The following is a 26,967-nucleotide window of genomic DNA, read 5'->3' on the forward strand; positions in this document are numbered from 1 at the left end:
TATCATCAAAATGGCGGACATAACTGACTAATGGTGATTTAATTCTCAAAAGTGATAGCCAAAGTTTGCCTTGTAGACGATAACATTAGTATGTACTCGTGGTTTCACATAATGTATCATTTCTTTGAAACCCTCGAGGTATTTATTCCGAATTTGTAACTTCCGGTAAATGACAAAAAAACGTAATTTAGGGACAAACTACATATGTTTAATAAAAATAAGCAATGTTGTCTAAAATAAAGTTCAATTACATTGTCCTTTATTTGTTTGATCAGAATAACAAATTGCTCTATTAATGGCGTAATAATGATTCCGACATTCAGGGTACTCGCCTGGTCTCTCATAACGATGAATGCTCTAGTGACACCGTTCAATGCCATCCATCTATCTCATGTTCTTTTTTTCCTTAACCAGCGATCGATTCCACAGTGTCGAATCCAGTGAATGCATTGAAAACAGGCAATGCATATGCTTTTTCATGTCCTAAAAAGTTAGCAATCTCATGAATTTAAATGTATCTAAAGTCCTAAATTAACCCATATATCAGCTGCATTTGTCGCATGAAAGCAGGACACGCCAAGTTCTACTTCATCGGTATCAATTGTAGCAATAATTCTCTTCCCAAAAATGTGTTCAACCATCAGTTTATGTGACAGAAAATGAAAGTGCCCTAATTTTTTTTTATCTACACGCATGGGAAGCTCTGCCAATTTAGCATGTTTGTCTTTCAACATGTCTCCTTGTGCCGTCAATCTTTATAGTGTCTACAATAGTTAATTCTGCTGTTGATGCTGCCAATGGTTCTAAACACTTCGAATGTAATTAGACTGAATGCTGGTAGATGGATGTGATTTTGCAGTTTAAAGAACTCATCCAAGTTTCCTCTGGTATTGTCCAACTATTTCTATTCAACGAACGACGAACAGTATCAACAAATGCTGAGGGAGGTATATCTTTAATTAGTTTACAGAACAAGCAGTTCATTGCTGTCTTCAAGAAATTGATTTCCTAAGTCTTCTTCTAAAGAGGGTACATCATGTATAAACGACATTTGAACACTTAGTTTCTATTCATGGTGAGTTATGTCCTCATCATAAAGAAAAATCAATCTATGACTGTTCCTCTTGCATCTTTCGCCCCTCGTCTCAAACTCTTTAGCAAGGCTTACCATCATATCCAGTTAAGCTATCATCCATCGTCGCAGGGCTAATGCGTTTTCTGTTATTAGTGCCTCCATCTGATTTAACAACATATTTATTTTGTGCATGCGCATAGACAATAGCTATTACTGAAAAAAGAATCTTTGACTTATGAACTACAAACAGTTCATCTTCTTAATATTGCTTGCAAAGCACATTGCCATTGGTAAGATTCGCGGATACTCTGACCACTTTATTATATAGCATCCACAAACCTAAATGAAAAATATATCCACTAATTTCCAACTTTTCTTGTCTGACAGTGAGCTATTATTCCTAGGTGCATATGTAAGGAGGTTACTTTAGATGCATGATGGTGGATGTTTTGAGAGTTACAGATTCGTTTGTAGCTTTTGAATATTAGCATCTGACCAATCCGGCAATTGTTAGAGTTTCCTGAGAATAAGAGTCGGTTGTTATATCTTGTCTATACAACAACATACTACATGTGTAAAAAGAGTTACGAGAGATATTGGAACAGAATTTCCCTAACAGTGTACTGGAAAACTATAGTCAAAACCAAATATACAAATAAACATGTTGCTGCGAATGATTCTTACTGCTTTATAAATCCGCATTTAGTTTGAGTCAAAGTCATCATCACCTGCTTTCTGAAGAGAGTGTCCTATATCGTCTTTGAAATTAATTCTTTCTCCCTTGTTTTCATTCATGAATATCAGGTAAATAAGCAAACATTAGACATAAAAAGTTGTGGTATGAGTGCCATTTAAACAACTCTCCATCCAAGTCAAACATGTGAAAGCTCTCTCACAGGCAAACAACCCAGATGTCTGTATTCTTTTATCTTGTACTATCATTTGTTTTCAATGTCAACAAGTAGATTTCTTATTCGCCTAGAATAAACCTGACATCTTGAAAACTGGTGCTAAATCTTCCTCGGTTATGGAATCTTTAATGTAACTGTGATGAATTCAGCTATTGCGATTCCATGGCTTATTCGAATGTCTCTTCCTTATTCAGTCTTAACTTCACTAGAAACTCTTGATGCCTTTCGATAAGGCTTAGCAAGACAAGGATATTTCGTTTCTTTTACAATAAGGTCCCCAGCACTAATTCCTAATAAAGTTGTATCCTAAAGCTTTAGTACACTTGACGAACAGGGATATCAACATTAGTTGTTGTTTCTTCGTGGAGGTTTTTATCTGGTTTATACGAACTACAAAAGAAACATACATATTCTTTCATTGCTATTTCACATGGTAAGCTGATGCTGGTGAGTTTCCATCTCTGATTGCCTGTTTTTTTTTCACAGATCATCTGTATTATTGTTACGTCTTCTTTTTTTTTTTTTTAGCTCTCTTTAGTTCTGTTGAATTGAACTTTAGATAGCAGGTCTTATGCCATGTGGTGTTGTTTTTGTACATAGTATGTGGAAGACCACTGCCGAAAAATTTGTTGGGTTCAGATTGGTCGTAGACAGTGAACATGGACGTTTTTTGTATTTTACGAGATTTTCCGCAAAAGTTACATATCTGGTACCAATATTGATACACTTTGAAGCTATTCTCTGTCAAATTTTGACAATTATACATTTTAAATTGAGAATGGAAATGGGGAATATGTCAAAGAGACAACAACCCGATCAAAGAGCAGACAAAAGCTGAAGGCCACCAATGGATGTTCAATGCAGCGAGAAATTCCCGCACCCGGATGTGGTCCTCAGCTGGCCCCTATATAAATTTGTGTATTATAGTCCAGTGAAATTGGAGGTCACACCAAACTCCAAAACATATATATAAACTAAAATAAAGTACAATCAGCAGACAATGCCCGAAGGTAACCAATGGGTGTTCAATGCAGCGAGAAATTCCCACACCCGGAGCTGGTCCTCAGCTGGCCCCTATATAAAATTGTATTCTTAAATGAAAATGGACGTCACACTAAAAACAAACCAAAAAAATAAACCAAAAAAATAAAGTCCAGTCAACCTCTTTAACATTTGAGGAAGATCTTCCTGGTCTTTGGTCATCTGATGTCTCATTAAGTTTAAATCTTTAAGAGCTCATCTTTGAATTGTTTTTGAGACTTTTGATTTATAAAGTGTACGTCTATCTTTATTCAAAAATAAAAATGAAAAAATATTATTCACAACAAATAGATTTTAATGATCTCAAAAGAAATAAAGACAAGATTTTTTTACACCTTCTTCTCACTTTTTGCAAATTAGAAGTCAACATTTTTCATGCTTGAATTTTAACTCGAAATTTCGACCGGAAGTTGACCAAACGTCACCAAATGCTGCTTTAACTTTATAAACAATACTGAAAACCATCTAACTTTATTCAGATCAAATTAAAACATCAGTTTTTGTAGTTTAAACTTAAAATTGTGAAAGAGAATTAAAAAAGTGGAAATTTAAACATGCATCCGCCATTTTGGATTTTACCGGAAGTTAAGTATATTTCCAGCCTGCCTCCATATCTAAAATTGAAGAGTATAGATAGAAGTATGTTTGAGCAAAATTTGGTGCTTTTAACACGAAGTGCACAATTCCTTCATATATTGCACCTATCTGCTGGACTAAATGATATTTTAGCCATTTTGTGCGTAACGTTAACATTGATTTTTATCCTTTTTTTTAACGTTTTCACCGCAAGAACTTTTTTACAAATATTCCTTGAATCTCGTCCATATTTATTGAAGTTTTTGTTAACTATATTAACAGAAACTTACTAATATTTAAAAGGTTTAAGCTGCACATAAGCGCTTCACTTAAATGTTGTATAAGTGGCCCGTATACTCGTTTTCTGCTTTGATATTCACAAAATATAAATCGCAGAGACCACGTAAACAAACATATTTCTATAGCATAGATTAAAATAAAAGTCATAAATGATTCTTTTGTCAGGAGGAAATTAAATTGAATGCTGTAAAATATCTATGCGAGCGATGTACAGTCGGAAAAATGTATTAAACTAGTTGATCACACCACTTCATCTTATTTGTATATATGGAAAAGCCGTGATTTACTTACACACAGAAATGTGTATTTTCAAGTACAGAAGTAAAGGATAAAAAGACAGTTAAGAAAGAAATGGTTTAAAGACAGTACCTAAAATTTCATGTGCACGTACTTCATAATAATATAACACATTATATTTGTATATAAGTCAACAGACACTAGAACCACACGTTCACTCATAAACATCATTCTCATTACAGAAGAATACAAGTCATGCTTGCTGTGTTATTTGTTTTTCGTTCATTGTTTTATAAATACTTCGTAAATTAGACCTTTAGTTTTCTGTTTTGCAATTGTCATTTCGTGGCTTTTTTTTTTTATAGCCGACTATGCGGCATTGGCTTTGCTTATTGCGGAAGGCTATACAGTGACCTATAGCTGTTAATTTCTGTGTTATTTGGTCTTATGAGGAGTTGTCTCATTGGCGATCATACCGATTTTTTTTTTTAATTTTTAGAATTAAACATTTGAATGAACGCTGCCACTGCCATTTATACATTACTGATATTATATAGTACTGCTCTCTCCATTTGTACCTAAACTAAAGAGCATGAAATATGTACGTAGTCACCTGTGAAAATGAAATATAATTGCTTCAAATAGTTCAATGAATCCTTTTATATTTTCCAAAAACATTTGCTAGACAAAGTAATAGTTCAAAGGCAGTGGCTATTTTTCCAGATCTATATACTCTATGATTTGTATCTTTCAATTGTTTTTACAGCACAGTTTAAAAATCTGAGATTTCATTTGTATGCATACATGTAGCTTTTAAATGATTTTAGAAATAATTTCAACTACATTTTTTTAATATGATTTCATTGCTTCAAATTGTTCTACAATAGTTTTTATTTTTATTCCTTTTTTCCAAATTTTTACTCATAAATGTTTCAGCTTTCCAATTGTGAACTTTCCATTTCTAAGTAGCAACATTCCAGCAGTACCTGCATACGGGGTATATATCTCCAAATTGATACGATATTCCCGTGCTTGCATTTCATATCATGATTTTCTTGATAGAGGGTTGCTGCTCACAAGGAAGCTATTAAACCAAGAGTTCCAAATGATGAAGTTGAAATCATCCCTTCGTAAATGTTACGGACGCCATCACGAGTTGGTTGACCGTTATGGAATAACCGTTTCACATATGTTATCGGATATGTTCCTTTCGTCGTAACTACAATCCCCTTCCCTTTCTTGAATGTGACCTACCGAATTAGACTATTTACCGGATTTGTTATCACATAAGCAACACGACGGGTGCCACATGTGGAGCAGGATCTTCTTACCCTTCCGGAGCACCTGAGATCACCCCTAGTTTTTTTATGGGGTTCGTGTTGTTTATTCTTTAGTTTTCTATGTTGTGTCATGTGTTCTGTTGTTTGTTTGTCTTTTTTTCATTTTTAGCCAAGGCATTGTCAGTTTGTTTTAGATTAATGAGTTTGACTGTCCCTTTGGTATCTTTTAAACGTTTATATGTATCTCAAATATTGTTACACTTATCTTCTTCAACTAAATGACGAATACTAGTAATAATCTAATTTTTTTATGACAATATAAAAAAGAAGATGTGGTATGATTGCCAATGAGACAACTATCCACAAAAGACCAAAATAACACAGATAAAATTGAGAATGGAAATGGGGAATGTGCCAAAGAGACAACAACCCGACCATAGAAAAAAAAACAACAGCAGAAGGTCACCAACAGGTCTTCAATGTAGCGAGAAATTCCCGCACCCGGAGGCGTCTGTCAGCTGGCCCCTAAACAAATATATACTAGTTCAGTGATAATGAACGCCATACTAATTTCCAAATTGTACACAAGAAACTAAAATTAAAATAATACAAGACTAACAAAGGCCAGAGGCTCCTGACTTGGGACAGGCGCAAAAATGCGGCGGGGTTAAACATGTTTGTGAGATCTCGATCCTCCCCCTATACCTCTAGCCAATGTAGAAAAGTAAACGCATAACAATACGCACATTAAAATTCAGTTCCAGAGAAGTCCGAGTCTGATGTCAGAAGATGTAACCAAAGAAAATAAACAAAATGACAATAATACATAAATAGCAACAGACTACTAGCAGTTAACTGACATGCCAGCTCCAGACTTCAATTAAATTGACTGAAAGATTATTAACAACTATAGGTCACCGTACGGCCTTCAACAATGAGCAAAGCCCATACCGCATAGTGAGCTATAAAAGGCCCCAATAAGACAATGTAACACAATTCAAACGAGAAAACTAACGGCCTTATTTATGTAAGAAAATGAACGAAAAACAAATATGTAACACATAAACAAACGACAACCACTGAACTTCAGGCTCCTGACTTGGGACAGGCACATACATAAATAATGTGGCGGTGTTAAACATGTTAGCGGGATCCTAACCCTCCCCCTAACCTGGGACAGTGGTATAACAGTACAACATAAGAACAAACTATGCTTATTTTAGTAGTATTTTTCTTAAGTTAACATGCATTCATTCTGTACAAAGAACCGGCAACATAATAACTTAACTATATTGCAGGTGCCATCGCTATCGAAACATGCTATTTTGCTCGTTTTAATTGAGATATATTTTTAAATCAAAACTAGCCACTGCCTAGTTTAAAAAAACTCAAAAGAAATTATAGAATGCTCATTTTCAGTTGTCTATTATTGACGATTTCATTAAGCAATTCAGCTATATTCAATAAAATCTATCCGACTTTTGCATGTTTCTATCAATTATGTTTTAAAAGAACTAATATTTTTTATAACTTTATGATTAGTGTTATAGTTAAAGGGCATTAGCAACGAGATATAGAAAAACAAATAAGATTTGTTCGATCATTAATGAAAGTGAAATTATAGTGAATTGCTAATTTATTTACATTGGAAGTGAAACAAGGGGAAACAATTTGGTTCACTAAATCGATCTACAAAAACTCATTCTTATACCGTTAAACCTACAATATGGAATCAAACAGACCTAGAAATAATCAAATTGCATGAGTTCGATATCTATCTATATCTATGTTTTATCTTGATATAGAGTTATATGACTATCGGCGGTCTTCAGAAGTTCGACTCGATGATTTATTGGATTGCATCTAGACTAAAATACACAAGAAATGCTGATTCATACTATAGATTAGACCGTTGGTTTTCCCGTACCTCGGAAATGGCGGCGTTGAATCGGTATTTTCTTGTTAACAAAAGTTAGATTTTCGATGTGGCCACAGGCCTCGACCACGCTAAATATTGTTTTAAACTGCGTCAAAATGTCAAACAATTAAAATGAGAGTCACATTATTTTGGTCGAGGCATATGGCCAATGCGAATTTCAACCAGGAAGTGTGAAATTCATTAAAAATTTGTACATTTTGAGCGTTCTGGTTCGATTTCGGGTATTACGTCACATTGATGACGTTACAAAAATATGTTTTTATACTATAATAGAAAATAACAATATACATAGATATGTTTAAGCTATAAAGGATCAACCTTATTTCACGTTTATTTTTTTTGTCACCTCACAGGGCCAATATCGGCACTTCGTGGCCATACTCCTTTCATGCTCAAACTAATTTGGTTGTTATTTCGAAAAAAGAGTTATTTCCCCTTTTTGAAAATCTTCGTTCAAGAAATAAAACAAAACTGTAGCAGCAATAACATTTAGGAGACAACTTGATTATACTTGATTATACTATTTCTGGATCACTATTCCTTATTTGACAGCTTTACAACAATTACCATTGAAGTATTCCACAGATAGTGACATACTTAATTATGAATGTTGCCTGTCCATTTTATAGAAAAATTTCCGGACATAATTTGTGACATTTATTACACTGAAATATCACATTGAAACTCCGAGTATTGAACACTTTCAACTATGAAACACAAAGTACACGTTTGACAGAAATTGAATAGATAAATCGTGTAAATATCATCTGAAACATATTGAAAGCCTAATAGAGCTTATAGAAAAAGAAAAACCGCTTGACGTGAAGTTCCAGATGTGATCAGACAATGTACATAACTTTTGGGAAACTGTCAAGGAGTAAGAGAACAGCCATAAGGCATAACAGCAGACCGGAAACGTGACATCGACAAGGTTCTTCTTGTCCACATACATGATGGATATGTTTTGCGAGTTGGAACAATTTACTTGTTTATACTGTAATAAGACTGTATATATATTATTTGTGTTCTTCCCAAATGAGCTATTCTGTAATTGCCCTATAGAAATATATAGGGGGTTTCCCTTCCTGTTGCGAGGGTACAAGTACAGTACCGAGCAATCTGAAGGGATACATTACACAAGGGTCACAGTTGGATAATCTCTGCTCTACTTTCGAGAGGGGCTTAAACAAATAAATGTAGCCAAGTGCATCAAAATCAAAATCATTTGTATCAAAATCAAATTACTCACATAATTGTTATTACATAGAAAACATTTAGAAAAGTCAAAATGTGAGATTAAATTATTGTTCTATGTGAATAATTGCAATAACACAACAGTGCAATGGCAATATAAAATTTTGTTTTCTAAATTTACAGTATAAAAATTACTTCGCCATTTGAGGCCAGGATTTTGTAAAACCTGTTTAAAGAGACCACTTAAGAGAGAGTAAAAATATTGGCTCTAAAGACAGGTTGTCTTTAAATATTACAGGTTCTATTTATATGAAATGTATCTACACAGGGATTTTATAATACAGGTTTTTGCTTAATACTGATGGTTTCTTAAGAGGTTTGACTGAAATACAAAATAGTAGTTAAGACTTTCCTGGCTGCTCATTGTCACCTTCCTTTTTCCAGAATATTCATGTTATATATCATCCTTCCTAATTTATTTTTTTTAGGAATGGCTATTCCACATAGCAAAGTGGCAAATCAACGCCAACTTTCACCAGGAACCAAACGATTGCAACAAGATCAGAGAATATAGCATTCAGTGATATGAATTTACAACCGATAAAACTTTTAAATTTTTTTTCAACAGGAATGCATTGAACTGGATGTTTCTGGAGATGACATTGCTGTCATCAGTAATTCAGAAAACAGTTGTGGAATTTATATTGCACAGTTTTTGATGTACCAGAAGCTTCCTAAAGCATACATCTTTAAACAACCACATCGTCATTGGGAACTGTCACTTCCAATCAAAATGTAAATCTACCAGTGACACATACATAAACCTATATGCACTGATGGTTCAAAGTAACCCAGAGTGTTGATTCTTGTTTCAACTTGAATTTGAATGCTGAGGAAACAACAAATACAAACTTGAAAGGGTGGGCTCTGAACATGCTGAAATTCCTTTTGAAATTAAATCTGTCATTCATCTTTGAGTTTAGTCTGACATATAAGCCCTTTGATAAAAGTATTTTTCATATATATAGACCAATGTATTAATTTTGGCCTAAGCACTGCATTGCCGTCTCATTTTTAGCTCACCTAGCCAAAAGGGCCACTTGAGCTTTTCTCATCACTTTGCGTCCGGCGTCGTCGTCGATAACTTATACAAAAATCTTCTCCTCTGAAACTACTTGGCCAAATTAAACTTAACTTTGCAACAATCATCATTGGGGTATCTAGTTTAAAAAAAAATGTGTCTGGTGACCCGGCCAATCAACCAAGATGGCCGCAGTGGCGAAAATATAGCACAGGGGTAAAATGCAGTTTTTGGCTCATAGCACAAAAAACAACGCATTTAGAGCAAATCTGACATGGGGTAAAATTGTTTATCAGGTCAAGATCTATCTGCCCTGAAATTTTCAGATGAATCGGACAACCCGTTGTTAGGTTGATGCCCCTGAATTGGTAATTTTAAGGTAATTTTGCTGTTTTGGGTTATTATCTTGAATATTATTACAGATAGCGATAAACTGTAAACAGCAATAATGTACAGCAAAGTAAAACCTAAAAATAAGTCAAAATTACCTCTCATTTCCTCAAATTCCAACTTTTCAGGCCAATAAGTAAAAGTAATGGGAGAACTTTTACTAATTTATGATGGAAATGTTATCAGAAATGAGTAATTGAAGTATTTTAGCAGAATGAACAATCCATATACAAGTTTAATGTCTCAAAGGAGGTTTCAATAAGTCCTTACGTCAAAATTAAATTTACGCCACATTCCAGAGAGGGACATAAAAGGCTTCTCTTTTAGTGAATAATTTGTCGTTACAGAATTGAAAATAATTTCATTAACCTATGAATATTTAAGTATTTCATAGGAAAATGTTCTATCATAGCAGAATTTAAGAAATAAGAAGAACCCCCCCCCAAAAAAAAACAAACAAAACAAACCCAAAAAACTTAAAAGTCAAGGAATAGTTTCATTTAAAAATTCCCATAAAATGTGTATTGAAGACTCAATCCACTCAGAATATTTCATTTTTTGTAACATTTCACTTAAATTAAATGAAGTTTTAACACATGAGATTACTCACAAGGCCAAAGGTGAATGTACAGCTTCCCATAATAGGTGTAATATATATATACCACCATTGATTTTCTCCTATTAGTCTTTGTTAAATTTGCACTTTTCAAAAAAATCTGTAGAATTTATCTTTGTTTCAAATAAAGAAAGACTTGGCATGAGTAAAGTTTTATCCTGTCCAGTACTATAAAATCACATAACATTTCATTGCACATAAGAAAATAACCATCACTGGAAGTTAACCAATCAAATGTCTCCCCTTATTTTATCTGTGTACAAGGTTTAGTCACCATGTAACCCCAAGATTAAAAAATATTCTATATAGAAATGCCATATAAAAAATAATGGTGCTTTGAAATACCCAAGACATATGTTTATGACACAGCAATCTTTTACTGCAAAAAAATGTAGGATTAATTACCTACAACTGTCAAATTCAAGGGAATATTTCTTTTCTACCTATTTCCGTGTACAACCGGATGTGACATACCATGATTTGGTGGTATTACACCTATATTAATTGTTTGCTGTGTTCAATTTCAAATTTGATGTAACTCTAATTGAATGCATTTTCATGTTCTTTATGATTTAATGACATGACTTGTTTTATTTAGAAATGTAGCTTTTGTGACTGATTTATTTTATTGTACATAACTGGTTGAATATTTGTCTAGTAGTGCTTAAATACAATGTGTTCCTATGATATTAGTGCTCTTCAATACAATATATATATTCTAATTTGGACCTTCATTTGGTATCATTTTTTTTTTTATTAAATAGTTCATTTGGTTAAGATTTTCTTAAGTATTTGTCTATAAGTGCTTATGTTGTTTATAAAAAAAAGTGATTCTGTTGTTTGAATTATATAAGTTATATTAATGCTCTTTGATACAATAAAGTTATATGTATTTATAATTTTGTCTTTTTCATTTTATATTATTACTATATCATTAAAAAGTTCATTTTAGCGGGATTTACTGTAACTCTAATTACATGTACAATTAGTTAATCCGTAATGTAAAAAAAAACACGTTTCTCCAACAAGAAATTCCTTACCTGTACATAAAAAATATAAAACATTGGAGAAACGTGACCACACCGCTCATGGTTGGTTTTATTTAGGCCATTGACCAATTTTGACACAAAGTAATTTTCAATAAATAAGTTAATTCATTAAATTTCAGATTTTGTTGACATTGCAAAAGGGAAGCCCAACTCTATGTCTTCACCACCATCTCGAAACTATCGTACCATGATATCTTCTCATGCTAATAATGGACTGTACACGGAACATAGCAGTTGTACTTACCCGGATCCCCAATCAGGTCAAAGACCACATTGGTGGAAGGTTAATCTACAAGCTTATTACGAAGTTCATCGGTTATTCATTTTTTCTTCCGGTAAGTACAACTTTATTAGCGACATCAATCAGTTAGACTATACTAAGGGAATACCATTCGGCAAAAATTGCACTATTTTTGCCGCTGAGGAACGATCAAATTTCAATCAATCATTACTTTCTTATTACTGTTAGTAGGCTTATCAACTAAGACTTTTTCTGGAAAATAGTTTTTCAGTAATATTAATGACAGGTTAGTAAAAAACTCAGAAAATTGTAAAATTTCGATACAAAATGTCCTTTTTTGTGAGAAACAGCAATTTTTATAGCCCAACATGCTATGTGGGTGATTTGGGTCAAAATTGCTATTTTCGAGCTTTCTGGGCAAAAAACGTAGCTAAACTGTGCAACTGAAGTGCATCCACACTCTAATCCCTACAGTCATTTAAAAGACAGAAAAACAAAAGTCTTGCCGCTTCAGAATCCCATAGTTATCGATTTGTAATAGATTATCTTAACATGTATGTCTCTATTATTCTATAAATGACTATAAACAAAAGACAGACAATTAACTTTGTCACAAAGAAAAAAAAGCATTTTCAATTTGAAATTAAAATTAAATTAAAGTCAATTCAAGTTATTTAATATTGTATTGGTTTTTTGTAAACCGCACATTCATCCTTGCGGCATGCGAACCCGGATCGCTTGATTACTAGCCTCAGATGCATCCCCTCAGCTACGGAACCAGACGGTTAAGATTGATTAAATTCATACTTATTTTCTATGTTACTTGTAATATTTATTTTTATGTTGACCTTTCACATACAGATATTAGATTATAACAAGATATTTAGAAAGAACTTTATTTTTTTTACATCTTTAAAAGAACACACAATGTGGGATAGTCTGTAAACCAGGGGGGATGAGAGGGGGGAAAGGGGGGGGGGGTAATTATGATTTTAATTCAAAAACAAGTAACACAAGTAGTAAGAAATGCGTTTTATTTATACTATTTGGCCTCTGGAACCACAATATGCACGTTTTTACTGATATGGGCAGAAATAGTTGCTGAAAATTACTGACATGTTGACAATGTTCACTGTTTGTATTCGTTTTTCGTAGAAGTTGATAAAAAAAAATAACTCAATGAACCTTCATTTTATAAAGCTCAACACAAACCTGAAAGCGGTTTATAGCAACCAAACACAATATTTTCATAATTCGAGATTAGCATAATTCTAAAGTTTTTTCTATTAAATTTTAGCTGATTTTTTTTTCAAACGATGATAGCTTCATTGCTTTATTCAACCACAAAGATCAACCCCAAAACACACAACAGCAATTTTAACGTGTAGCTGAAACTCACAGGTTTCATTTAAGCCCTTGGTGAAATCTGTTGATAGTCAAATGGCAAAGAATTTAAGGTTTGGATCCAAATATTACGCAAAAAAGTGCTTATGACCCGAATTCGGGTCATTCGGGTCATAGGAACGGTAAAGAGTTAAGATTACCTGAACTAAGGAAGATAACTATTTTAAGTAATTTCTAAGTTAGTCTTTACTTAATAGAGGAGACCTGAATTAAGGGAGATAACACTCAAGAGACATCCATAAGTTAGACTTTACTTAATAAAGGAGACCTGAAATAAGGGAGATAACTTTAAAGAGACATCCATAAGTTAGACTTTACTTGATAGATTAGACCTAAAGTAAGGGAGATAACACTTAAAAGAAATCAATAAGTTCGAATTACTTAATAGAAGAGACCTGAATTAAGGGAGATAACAGTTAAGAGACATCCCTTAGTTAGAATGTACTTGATAGAAGAGACCTGAATTAAGGCAGATAATACTTAAGATACATCCCTAAGTTAGAATTTACTTAATAGAGGAGACCTGAATTAAGGTAAATAACACTTGAGAGACATCCATAAGTTAGAATTTACTTTATAGAGGACACCTGAATTTAGGGAATTTAAAACACTTAAGAGACATCCATAAGTTTATATGTATATGGTAGAGGAGACCTGAATTAAGGGAGATAACTTTAAAGAGACATCCATAAGTTAGAATTTACTTAATAGAGGAACCTGAATTAATAAAGATAACACTTAAAATACATCCATAAATTAGAATTTACTTGACAGAGGATACCTGAATTAAGGGAGAAAACTCTTAAGATACATCACTAAGTAAGACTGTAATTCAAAGAGGATACATGAATTAAGAGAGATAACACTTAAAAGACATCTATAAGTTATACTTTAGTATATAGAGGAGACCTGAGTTAAGGGAGATAACACTTAAGATACATCCCTAGGTAAGACTTTACTTAATAGAGGTGACCTGAATTAAGGGAATTGACTATTAAGATGTACTAGTATCCATAAGTTAGAATTTACTTGATAGAGGAGACCTGAATTAATGGAGATAACACTTAAAAGACATCCATCAATTAGAATTTACTTGAAAGAGGATACCTAAATTAAGGGAGATAATTCTTAAGAGACATCCCTAAGAAAGACTGTAATTCGAAGAAGATACCAGAATTAAGGGAGATAACACTTAAAAGACATCCATAAGTTAGACTTAACTTGATAGAGGAGACCTGAATTAAGGGCGATAACACTTAAGATACATCCCTAAGTAAGACTTTACTTAACAGAGGAGACCTGAATGAAGGGAATTAACTCGTAAGAGACATCCATTAGTTACAATTTACTTGATAGAGGGGACCTGAATTACGGGAGATAACACTTGAGATACACCACTAAGTTAGACTTTATTTAATAGAGGAGATTGAAATAAAAGGAGATGACAATTAAGAGAAATCAATAAATTAGAATTTACTTGATAGAGGAGTCATGATTTAAGGGAGATAACACTTAATAGACATCCCTAAGTTAGACTTTACTTAGTGTAGTGTACTTGTAGTTAGGGAGATAACTCTTATAGAGACAGACATAAATTAGATTTTACTTTTATTAAAACTATTATTATCGTTTTCATTATTCTCATTATGTACATTTCACAATTTTTTGATCATCTAGTCTCTGTGTGTTATATACATGATATAGTTCTTCTGAAAAAATCTTCAAAGTATTTTTGAACCAAAATATACACCCCTTTCCTTGAATATTTAGAGTTTTAGTGGACTCATATATGTAAATAACAACTTTCCCTTCACTATCATCAAAAGAGTAGACAGGTCCATTTACTTAATGGAGAAGACATAAATTAAGGGACTCTTTAGAGACATCCATAAGACAAGTTAGACCTTACTTAGGGTAGTGTACCTTTAATTTGGAAGATAATTCTTTATTGACAGACATAAATCATATTCAACTTAATGGAGGAGACATGAATTAAGGGAGATAACTCTTTAGAAATATCCATAAGTTAGGTTTTACTTAAGAAGTTGTACCTGAATTAAAGTAGAGTATATATCTCCCAATCGATACGATATTCCGGGGTTGTATTTCCTAACATGATTTCCTTGATAGAGGATTGCTGCTCACAAGGAAGCTATTCAACCAAGAGTTCCAAATGATGAACTTGAAGTCATCCCTTTGTACATTTTACGGACGCCATGAGGAGTTTGTTGACTGTTATGGAGTAACCGTTTCTTAGATCATATCAGATATGTTCCATATATCGTAACTATAATACCCTTCCCTTTTCACAAATGTGATTTACCGTATTCGACTATTTTCCGGATATGTAATAACATAAGCAACACGATGGGTGCCACATGTGGAGCAGCATCTGCTTACCCTTCCGGAGCACCTGAGATAAACTCAAGTTTTTGGTGGGGTTCGTGTTGCTTAGTCTTTAGTTTTCCATGTTGTCTTTTGTACTATTTGTCTGTTTGTCTATTTATTTTTTAGCCATAAGGTTGTCAGTTTATTTTCAATCTATGAGTTAGACCTCTGGTATCTTTTGCCCCTCTTAAGAGACTTCCATAAGTTAGACTTTACTTAGGTTAGTCGTGTACCTGTAATAAGGGAGATCACTCTTTATAAACAAACATAACTTATATTATACTTAAAGTATAATTATTATTATTAAATTAAATTAAATAATTAATTCAGGGCTTTCAATAAGTTTAGAAGTAGGAGGATAAATCAAAAAAATAGGAGTCCCATCAATGCGAGCTTGCTCGTCGAACCTACGGCCGGGGATATGGGGCCCGCTCAAGGGCCCCAGAATTTTTTTTTTAAATGGTTCAAATTCCTGCATTCTGGGAGTCTCCTGGACCCTGTTAAAGTCCTCTCAAAACATCATTTTTTTAATAAAGATAATGTAAATGTTTGATTAAAATTTGTAGCATGGTCGGATTTTCTGTAAATATTGATTACATTTATATATGCAATTGATCCAGACTTCAACTTAAAGCTTGTATTTGAAGTTGTTTGAGAATAGCAATGACATGGTGATAATATAGGGAAAGATCCACATCCAATCATATTTATTCATTAATAAAATTTTATTATACTTAAACTCAAGAAGTTCTGAAATAGAAGAGGGGACCACTATATTTTGGTACAATTATAGCACTATAAAAATCCCTTTTTATAATATAGGAAATTAGTCAATGCGCTTTATGAATTAATACTATCAGGAGGCTGGCCTAAATTACAAATATATGTGTTTGCTGTTCGCTTACTGACCCGTCTGATGATTCACAACCCTCTAAAAATATTGATTTTCTGAAAAAAACATTTTAAAATTTTATTAAAAAAAAAATATTATTATTTGCCCCTTAATAATTTTGTGCTTATTGTGCTCTTTGAATAACAATTGAAAAAATAGTCATTAGATTGAAATTCTATGAGTTCAGGGAAAATAGAATATAAATTGAATGGGACATTAACATTCAGTTCAGTAGATACAACAGAGGCAGACAAATCCTTAACAGGATAATAAATTATATGATCCTTAACATGGGCATTGTCATTGAGTGTGGGTACATCGTTGTATTGTGCATTGAAGTCAGAAGACCCTAAACTGGCCACAAATTTGACAGTGATGCTTTACAGATACAAAGAAAAGAAGATTGCGACACCAATTTATTTAATTTTTAATACAAAGCCAACATAGTTATAAAGGAACATGTCCATGTAGTTCACTCTATGTAATAGGATTTGAATCTAAAACAAACGTGGGATCGGAGTCCTTGCGAACACATGGGTCAGTGGCTGTAGGTTGTTTATATTGGCGTTTGTTTGTTTTTTATTTTATTTTAACATTGTGAAAATATACAGTGTTCTCCTTTGAATAAGTTGTATTTCCATTCAATATTTATAAAGCACCTTGTTTTTGTATTTTTCTAATCCATTGACTGATGTCACTTTGTTTTCGTTTACTCATTTTCGTACACGCCTATTAATTACACCAATCGTAGGTCGTTTAAGAAAACCGGTTGTAAATCGACCAATCAGGAGTCTGTTAACGGACGGTGTTCGGGTGCCTTCTGCTGGTTTCTACTTTCAGTAGTTTTCGCCTTACTCTCCTGTTGATAGCGATCCCAGCCTAGGCGTTCGTGACTACTCGGGTCACTTCACGTGGGAAAGGTTATAAATATCAACCACACTTTATCGGAAATCCCCTGGTTGTGTCAACAGCGTAAATTTCCCCTTCAGTCATTTTTATTGATTTTTTAATTTTACAATTTTGAGCAAAGTAGGCGGCGGATTTCCTTCAAGTAGACGACGAAAATCGCCGCCTACCGCCTTCTATTGAAAGCCTAAAGTAACTTAATCTTAATTGACGAGACATAAACTGAGGGAGAAAACTCTTTAGAGACATCCATAAGTTCGAATTTTTTAAGGGTGGTGTACCCGAATTAAGGGAGATAACTATAAAAACATCCATAAATTAGACTTTGCTGAATAGAGGAGACTGATATAAAGGGAGATAACACTTAAGAGACATCCATAAGTTAGACTTTACTTGACAGAGGAGACCTGAATGAAGGAAGACAACTCTTTAAGACACATCCAAAAGTTAGACTTTACTGAATAGAGGAGACTAGAATAAAGGAAAATAACACTTAAGAGACCCCATACGTTAGACTTTACTTGATAGAGGAGACTGAAAAAAGGGAGATAACTCTTTATAGACATCTATGAGTAAGACGTTACTTAAGTCAGTATACCTGAACTAAGGCTGAAAACTCTATAGTGACATCCATAAGTGAGACGTTTCTCAATAAATAGTTATACTCTATTTAAGTAAAGGAAGTGTACACGAATTAAGGTAGATAACTCTTTAGAAATATCCATAATATAGACTAAACTTAATTGATGAAACAAAAAGGAGTGTATAAGGGAGTTAAATGTCATGTACAACCACTTATTGCCATACAAACACACAAACAAATATGACAAAAGGTAAACAAAAAGGACTGTGTAAGAATGTTTAATGTCATGTACAACCACTTATTGCTATACAAAACACACAAACAAATATGACAAAAGGTAAACATAAAGGAGTGTGTAGGGGTGTTTAGTGTCATGTACAAACACTTATTGCCAAGCAAAAATACACACAAATATGACAAAATGTCAACATAAAGGAGTGTGTAGGAGTGTTTTTATGTCATGTACAACCACTTATTGCTATACAAAACACACAAACAAATATGGCAAAAGGTAAACATAAAGGAGTGTGAATGAATGTTTAATGTCATGTTCAACCACTTATTGTTATACAAAACACACACTAAATTACAAGTATGACAAAAGCTAAACATAAAGGAGTGTGTAGGCGTGTTTAATGTCATGTACAACCACTTATTGCCCAACAAAAAACACACAAATATGACAAACGGTCAACATAAAGGAGTGTGTAGGAGTGTTTAATGTCATGTTCAACCACTTATTGCCATACAAACACACAAACAAATATGACAAAAGGTAAACAAAAAGTACTGTGCAAGAATGTTTAATGCCATGTACAACCACTTATTGCAATACTAAACACACTCAAATATGACAAAAGGTAAACATAAAAATGTGTTTACAGGTGTTTAATGTCATATACAACCACTTATTACTCTACAAAATTACGCACAAATATGACAAAAGCTAAACATTAAGATTGTGAAAGGTTGTTTAATGTCATGTTCATCCACTTATTGCTATAAAAAATATGACAAAAGGTGAACATTAAGAAGTGTGTAGGGGTGTTTAATGTCATGTACGTATAGATTATAACATGCCCTTTTCTATATTGGCCCTGGTATCATCCCGAGACTCCCATATCGGCCTCGAGGCTTTAGCCGAGGGCCGATATGGGTCGAGGGAAGATACCAGGGCCAATATGGAAAAGACATGTTATAATCTATTTATCACATATTTAAGTTTTGCAGAGAGGAGAAAAAAGTTCAATTACAACACCGTCATTGCTCGCCGTTGTCGTTAAGGACGCAATGACGTCACGTCATTTGGAATCAGGGCACAATATCAATATCTCTTTTTTGCCCCGGGCAATTTTGAGGTTATTGCATATGCAAAACCGAAGGTATTCATTACAAATATGTGATAAAACCACTTATTGCTATACAAAACACACAAACAAATATGACAAAAAGTTAACATCAAGAAGTGTGTAGGAGTGTTTAATGGCAAGTACAGCCACTTATTGCTATACAAAACACACAAACAAATATGACAAAAAGTTAACATCAAGAAGTGTGTAGGAGTGTTTAATGGCAAGTACAGCCACTTATTGCTATACAAAACACATGCAGAAATATGACAAAGTGTAAATATTAAGGAGTGTGTACAAATGGTGTAAGTGTGTTCAGTGTCATGTGCAACCACTCATTGCTATGCAAAAACACACACATATATGACAAAAGGTAAACTTAAAGGAGTAAATAATTCAATGTAAAACATTACAAAATTCTAAAATAAACAGTTTACAGGGCATGAGAATAATGAAGCTTCGTTTCATGTGTATTTTAGTCTAGACTGCATCTAATTAACTGTCGAGTTGACCTCTCGAAGACCACCGATGTCCGTATCAGCGATATACATATAAACCAAATATGAAGATATAGCAAAACTCGTGGAACTGGATTTTTCTATATCTATTTAATTTCATTTATTGATTAATAATGTGTTGATAACTATTTTTACCTATATAAGAATGATGTTCTTGAGAATAAAATCAGTCAATCAAATGATTTACATTTGTTTCACTTTCGATGTTGACATTCTTTTCGGTTAAATAATCAAACAGACACACACATACACACAATTCATGCATTATAAACCTCTAGCTAAAGAGCTTACGGCCTAGCCACAAGCAGATGTGCATTTTGTGTTTCACATGAAGTCAAAAATGAATATCACCTCAGGGAAAAACTCTTTTGATATTTTGGTTCAAAAATGGTTAAAATTATGAAAAATTGCTATCGTTAGGCTAACACTGGAAGCATTTATATAATTACATGCAGTTTTTGGAAGAAATATTTAATATTTTTATTAATGAAATGGTGTTTATTAACTGTATAATTTTCTTTAATATATGCCTTCAAGACATGGTCACCAGTGTCAGATTTTTGGTCAATGACAAAGGCAAAAAAATATGTTTAGAATTATTGAATATCAAACATTTTAATTGAAAAAAAGTTTACAAGAACATGTTTAACTCAGTTATTTCAAGCAACAGTAGCTTTCTTTGATCATTACTCTTATCTGATAAAACTGTATCTAAACTTATCTATGAATAACAAAACTTCCAAAAAAACAACTTTCTTTTGGTGTATAGAACATTAGAATAACTTGATGCATATTCATACAATAAACAATCAAACTCAGCAATACAATTTATATGTTTTTGGCTACGGACAAGACATTGTATTCATATTTAATGAAATGCATTATTAAAACCTAATTTTGATATAGCTGAAAGTGATCTCTTGAAAAAAAACCATACATTTTATCAGGTTTATCTATCAAATGATGCTTAACTTCGAGAAAAATGGAAACAAATACATTTTGATAATGTCTACGGACAAGACATTTTATTGATATTCAACTAAATGCTTTCAAAGAGGGTCCTACTAAAATGCGCCCGGGTGAAGAAAAAACGTCCGGGGAAGAAGAAATAGCGCCCAGGGAAAAGAAAAGGCGCCCGGGGAAAATATATAGATATTTTATTGGCATGAGACAACTTTGTGTTGATGAGATAAGTTATGCACGTTAATTTTTGTTTAATTTTAGACAAGTAATTTTCAAATTCAGATAATAAACATGTGTAATAAAACAAGTATGAATGTTTCAATTTTAACAATAATATAATTTATGAATACTATTTTGAAAGACTGATTATAATGGATCACAGTTTATGCGGAAGATTTATAAAATGTAAGACATCAAAGGCATGTTTTATATAGAAAATATTAGACTTCAGGCATCATATCCAAATTTTTATTAAGGACAAAACAAGCAATGATTATTCATTCTTTTTAAGGAAAACATTTATCGTTGTAAATTATTATTATTTTATTCTCCCGGGCGCTTCCGGGCGCTTTTTAGTAGGACCGTTCAAAGATGATTGTTAAAGTTAAGATTAAATGTTACCAATCAAATTTTAAGCTGTGTTTTTTAAATTTTGAAAATTATAAAAATGTACCCATAATTCTTTACATATATCTAAATAATATAATGATTAAGCCAAAATGAAGACACATTCTTAACTGAAATCCATATATCTGACTGTTTAAAACAATCAAACTATTATTAGAACTCAATTTTGACATAGTTGAATGTGTTCTCTTGAAAAATTACATACATTTTACCTATCAAATTAGGCTTAACTCAAGGAAATTGGATACAAATATATTGTGGTATTGTCTACGGACAAGACAATTTCAGTTAAAAAAAAATCTGTTAGAATTAATTGTGACTATATTTATGTTGAAAATACTGAGTTTTAATTTGAATAGATAACTTTCATTGCATATAATTAAGATTTAAGTTCCATAGCAGACACATAATTGAATTTAATACTTGTTATGTACATGTACAAGTGTCTTGTCCGTAAACACTTCCTCATCTGCTGTTAATACTGAAATGCAAAAGATAAAGTTAGAGAGTGAGAAATACTTTTTCTTCATTTTATTTCGTTAATTTTTTAAGGTATGCAGCAACTGGAATAAACAAATCTGAAGTAAAATAAGGTATGCTTTTTATAACTGATAATCGGACACTTTTTAAAATGCACTTCTGTAAAGTAATTTTACAAAAATTGAGAACACTTAAATTACCATTTATTAATTAAAATTAAGATATTTCTTAAACAACACATAGGACTAATTAAGACCCATAAAGCCAAGCAATATTGATTAAAAGACATGTCTACGGACAAGACATGTGTCTAAGGACAAAACATTCTGACATATTTTTGAATTTTTCCTCTATTAATAGATGGTAGAAAAAAATGTTAGTAGTGTTTTCATATCTACAAAAGAACAGGAACTTAGCAATGCAACATTAATGTAATTATGCTTCCAGTTTACTAGGGAATGCATGTCTACGGACAAGACATTTTTTCACTTTATTTGTATATCCAACTTTGATGGCATGTATCTCCAGATAGGGTTCTGCAATTTTGATAAATGAGGTAGTTTTTGATAATGTATATACTACAATGTACTATAAGAGAAAACAAAACACATAATAGCATTAATTTGATATATTTTCCTCTTTTATCACTACACTGAACAAGCTAAAAACAAAAGTACAAAATTTCATAACAAACGCACAGTATTCAACTTTCATCATAACTTTGTAACCACTGAAGATTTTTTGTTACAACAACCAGTAAAAGAAAGATGAATAAATTGTCTATACATGTAACAGTGAACCAATAATGTAGTTCAAATTGAGTCCACTTATTAACTATCAATTGATAAAAACAGCGAAATTTGAAATGAAACAACATAACGTGAAATTTTGACCATTTTCAGCGTGTATTTTAGTTTTTTTTTTCAAAACGGTAACACCTATACATGATATTTGATATTCATTGTGAAACCCTACATTCTCTTCTTCAGTTCAAAGATGTATGACTTATGTAAAGTTTATCTTATTGTCTTTACAAGCCTATAACATAGACCCAATATGAAATGCACATCTGATTTTGACTAGGCCGTTAGTTAAATTTCAAATAAATACTGATTATATGAGGTCGAATTATCCAATCGAAAGTCAATAATTCATATTCAATGTTTTTTAGATTATTTTAACAAAATTGGCCAATACTGGCTGCTAAAAGGGAAGTATTGTTCCACTGTTTCACTTTCGTTAATTAGTGAAAAATAATATAGAATAGGTACTAAATATTATCTTAGTCATAATATCTTTAGCATTGTTAAACATGCTCAATTTTCTGTGCTCGTTTTTTTTCACTTGAATTTTTCTTTTTGATTTTTGCGTTGTTGTTATTTGTACTTCTTGGACGTGTTGTTTCCAATTTTAACTTTCTTTTGTAGAAGGGTTTGACCACTTTGGAGTCGATGTTATTGCCGGATCAAAAGTATTTAGATGTGTATATATTCCTCGAAAAGATCATCCGACACCTTACCTTGAAGTAAATTGTGCTAGGAATACAGTAGGAAAAGAGTTGAAGATTTTTGCAATTTTTTTTTTCCGATTTGTGAAGTAGATGTTAACGGGACATTAGCCAATCCATGTAAGTCAGATTTTATATTTGCATTCAATTTACACAGTGTCAAAAAAAAGTCGACTAAATCATTAGACGTGTTATTCCTTTATCGCTCACCTAATAAGCTGTTATTATCACCTATTGTCCGTACTCCTTGGTCCTTCAATCGTTAACGTTTCACAAATCTTCTCTAAAATTCCTTTGTGAATATAATCTCAAAACATGTCCAATAATCGCAAAGACTATTTTTAGTTTTGGAATCATCGGACATGTTTTGATATTTTATTCATACAGGAGTTTAAAAATAGAAGACAGAGTGAAAATGCAATGATTGCATTGTCTATTACTTTGACAATTATAGTAACAGAAAATCTTATAGGGGGATCGATATATTAAGAATGTCAAGATCTACATGTTTATTTTGACCAGAATTTCAAACAACAGCTTTTAACTAAAAGTGATTGTCCTTTAATAAAGATTTATATCATTATTTGATGTTGCCTATTGTCTTAAAGCATAGAATTATAAAAAGAAACCACTTTTTGTAGCAAATCATCCACAAAACCAGATCTACAAATAGAGCAACATGACAGAAATCGTCAATATAATTTTTTATTTACTTTTAATTTTGCCTCTAAATAAAGGCAACTGTAGTATACCGCTGTTCAATAGTAAATTGATGAATTGAAGACAGTTCCAGTTACAAACTTAAACCGATAGAAACGCGTCAAATATAAGAGGAAAACTTCAGAACATCACAAATACTGAACTGAAACAAAAACAAACACCAACAAACACCAACAAACATAGACTATTGTATAACAACTGTCATTTGGTCACTCCTGACTTGGTACAGGACATTTTAAGAAATGTTGATTGAAATGCTTTTATGGCTAACCAAACCTACCGTTATATAGCAATGTTAAATCCGCTAAAATGACAACACTACTAGACAGGAATACAGTTCAAACAAACCCAAGAACAAAATCGACATTTCTGCCACTGTAAACTATATATTTAATGACAATATAATTACAACATTGGTAAGGTAACTTTTAACAATCAGTTTGTTTAAAGGTTCGTTGATAGTAATTTCCGTGATTATTAAATATTTACAAAATGTACCATTTGTATCTATGAAAGAATTTAGTAAAACATTGTAAGTAAATAACTGTCAAAAGTACCAGGGTTATAATTTAATACGCCAGGCGCGCGTTTTGTCTACATAAGACTCATCAGTGAAGCTCAGATCAAAATAGTTATAAAGCCAAACAAGTACAAAGTTGAAGAGCATTGAGGACCCACAATTCCAAAATGTTGTACCAAATACAGTATATATATGGTAACGAAATCCTTGACTTAATAATTTACCAGTGAACCATTGATTACGTTCGTTAAAAACTTTGACATTACTACAAACACGAGCATAACGAACGAGTTGGGATATATGAAAACCGTATGATGGAGCCAAAGGAACATCACTGATTAAAAAAGGAACATTGACAACAGGGAATGAAAAATAATTGTTTTTGTAGTTTATTTTGGTATGGAGTTTCCCAAATAGAAATTGAAATGTTTAAATCTAGAAAAGGAAAATTACTGCTGTTTATGTTAGATTTATATCAAGTAAGATCCTTTGGGTAAATGTTGATAGTATATTAAGAGAACTCTGGATTGTTTAACAAAAACATATCATCAAGATAACGGTAGGTATTGCTGAATGTATAAACCAAATGTAACAATGAGGTATCTTTACGAAGTGTGGTCATACACTGCGATTTATAGCCAACCAATAATAAATCTGCCATTCAAGGGATGCAGTTAGTGCCCTTATGAATACCTGCATGTACGAACATCACTACTACATTATAGGTTGCTTTGTCTGCCAGAAAAACAAAAATCGCTTTGCGAGTACTTAGAGTTTATTTCGAACACATTATCACCGAAACGTACATTTAAGTGGTCCAGGAGATTTCGATACCATAAATAACTTAAAACTTTTTCTAAATTCTTTCATAGATACAAATATTTTATCAGTAAAGGAGTAGGCTCGTTAAGGTCCTAAAATGGCGTCCCTTTTAAGAGTAAATTCCAAATTACAACTTTATTGACCAATATCAATGAATATTACAAAAAACAGTTATAGTTAATACAGTGACTAGATAGAAGATAAGCCATTTTGTTGAAAAATTACGTTTCTGGGTTTTATTATGACGTCATAAGTTGTATTCATATTGATTTTCCACGAAAAAATCAATGAAAACGAGTAAATTTTTATAGATTATTGGAAAGGAAACATAGAGCGCATAGGTCGACAGCAAAAATCTTATAAAACAATGTTTGTGAAGACATTTTGCATATCTTATTATAATATTTTGTTTGTCGATGCCTGCGCTCTATGTTTCCTGGTCCAAAATTTGGTTGAAATCCAGCCGATTTTGTTAAATTAAACCACAATCTCTTAATTTGACCTTTTTAGGATCTAAAAATCAATGTGATAGAATTAAACTTTGACAACAAGAGTTCTATTTAACTTTCTCACATGTCTTTAAGGGGACCGGGTCTATTTGACTGTGCATAATTTCACGCATGAATTACCGAAAAGTTTTTGTTCAAAATTAACTATTATTTTTTTTTTTAAATATTTTGATTGATTATAAATGTTAAATAAGTGTAGTTTTGTCAACTTTAAACATTTTTTGTCCTAATACATTAAACTGTATAATCGGGGCCAAATATGACCCTTGACTACATGAATATTTTTTTCTTTATAACTGATGTTGCAGAATTTCTTTTAGACTAATGTCAAACAAATTTTTATTTATTACTGAAGCTGCAGTATTTCTTTAAGACTAATAGAAAAGTTATTTTTATCTTTATGACTGATGTTGCCGAATTTCTTTTAGTCTAATGTCAAACTAATTTTTCTTTTTTACTGATGTTGCTGAATATCTTTTTGACTAATATCAAACTAATTTTTCTTTTTGACTGATGTTGCAGAATTTTGTTTTGACTAATGTCAAACTAATTTATCTTTTTTGCTGATGTTACAGAATTTCTTTTAGACTGATGTTGCAGAATTTCTTCTTGACTAATGTTGCAGAATTTCTTTATGACTAATTAAGAAATGATTGATGCAAGCTATACTTTATTGTAGTTTTAACATGGGTAGGCATTATATTCGTGATTATTTTTGCCCGAGCGATAGTGAGGGCTAAAATAACATGAATATAGTGCCAACCCATGTTAACACTACAATAAAGTATAGCTTGCATCAATTATTTCGATTCTGATTAGGACAATTTAGGTAATTTCTATTTCCGATGT

General features: G+C 32.3%; 1 protein-coding gene across 2 annotated transcripts in view; it reads left to right on the forward strand.

Moving 5' to 3' along the window:
- Positions 1-26,967, forward strand: part of LOC139481656 (prion-like-(Q/N-rich) domain-bearing protein 25) — a 141,961-nt gene that overhangs the window by 31,876 nt on the left and 83,118 nt on the right. For both annotated transcript variants that reach the window (XM_071265103.1, XM_071265104.1), the window contains exons 4-5: positions 11,809-12,024; positions 23,468-23,667. The gene's annotated coding sequence lies outside the window, so the exon portion shown is untranslated. The remainder of the gene's footprint in view (positions 1-11,808; positions 12,025-23,467; positions 23,668-26,967) is intronic.

The sequence above is a fragment of the Mytilus edulis genome, chromosome 7 (assembly GCF_963676685.1).
Source record: "Mytilus edulis chromosome 7, xbMytEdul2.2, whole genome shotgun sequence".
Lineage (NCBI taxonomy): Eukaryota > Metazoa > Mollusca > Bivalvia > Mytilida > Mytilidae > Mytilus > Mytilus edulis.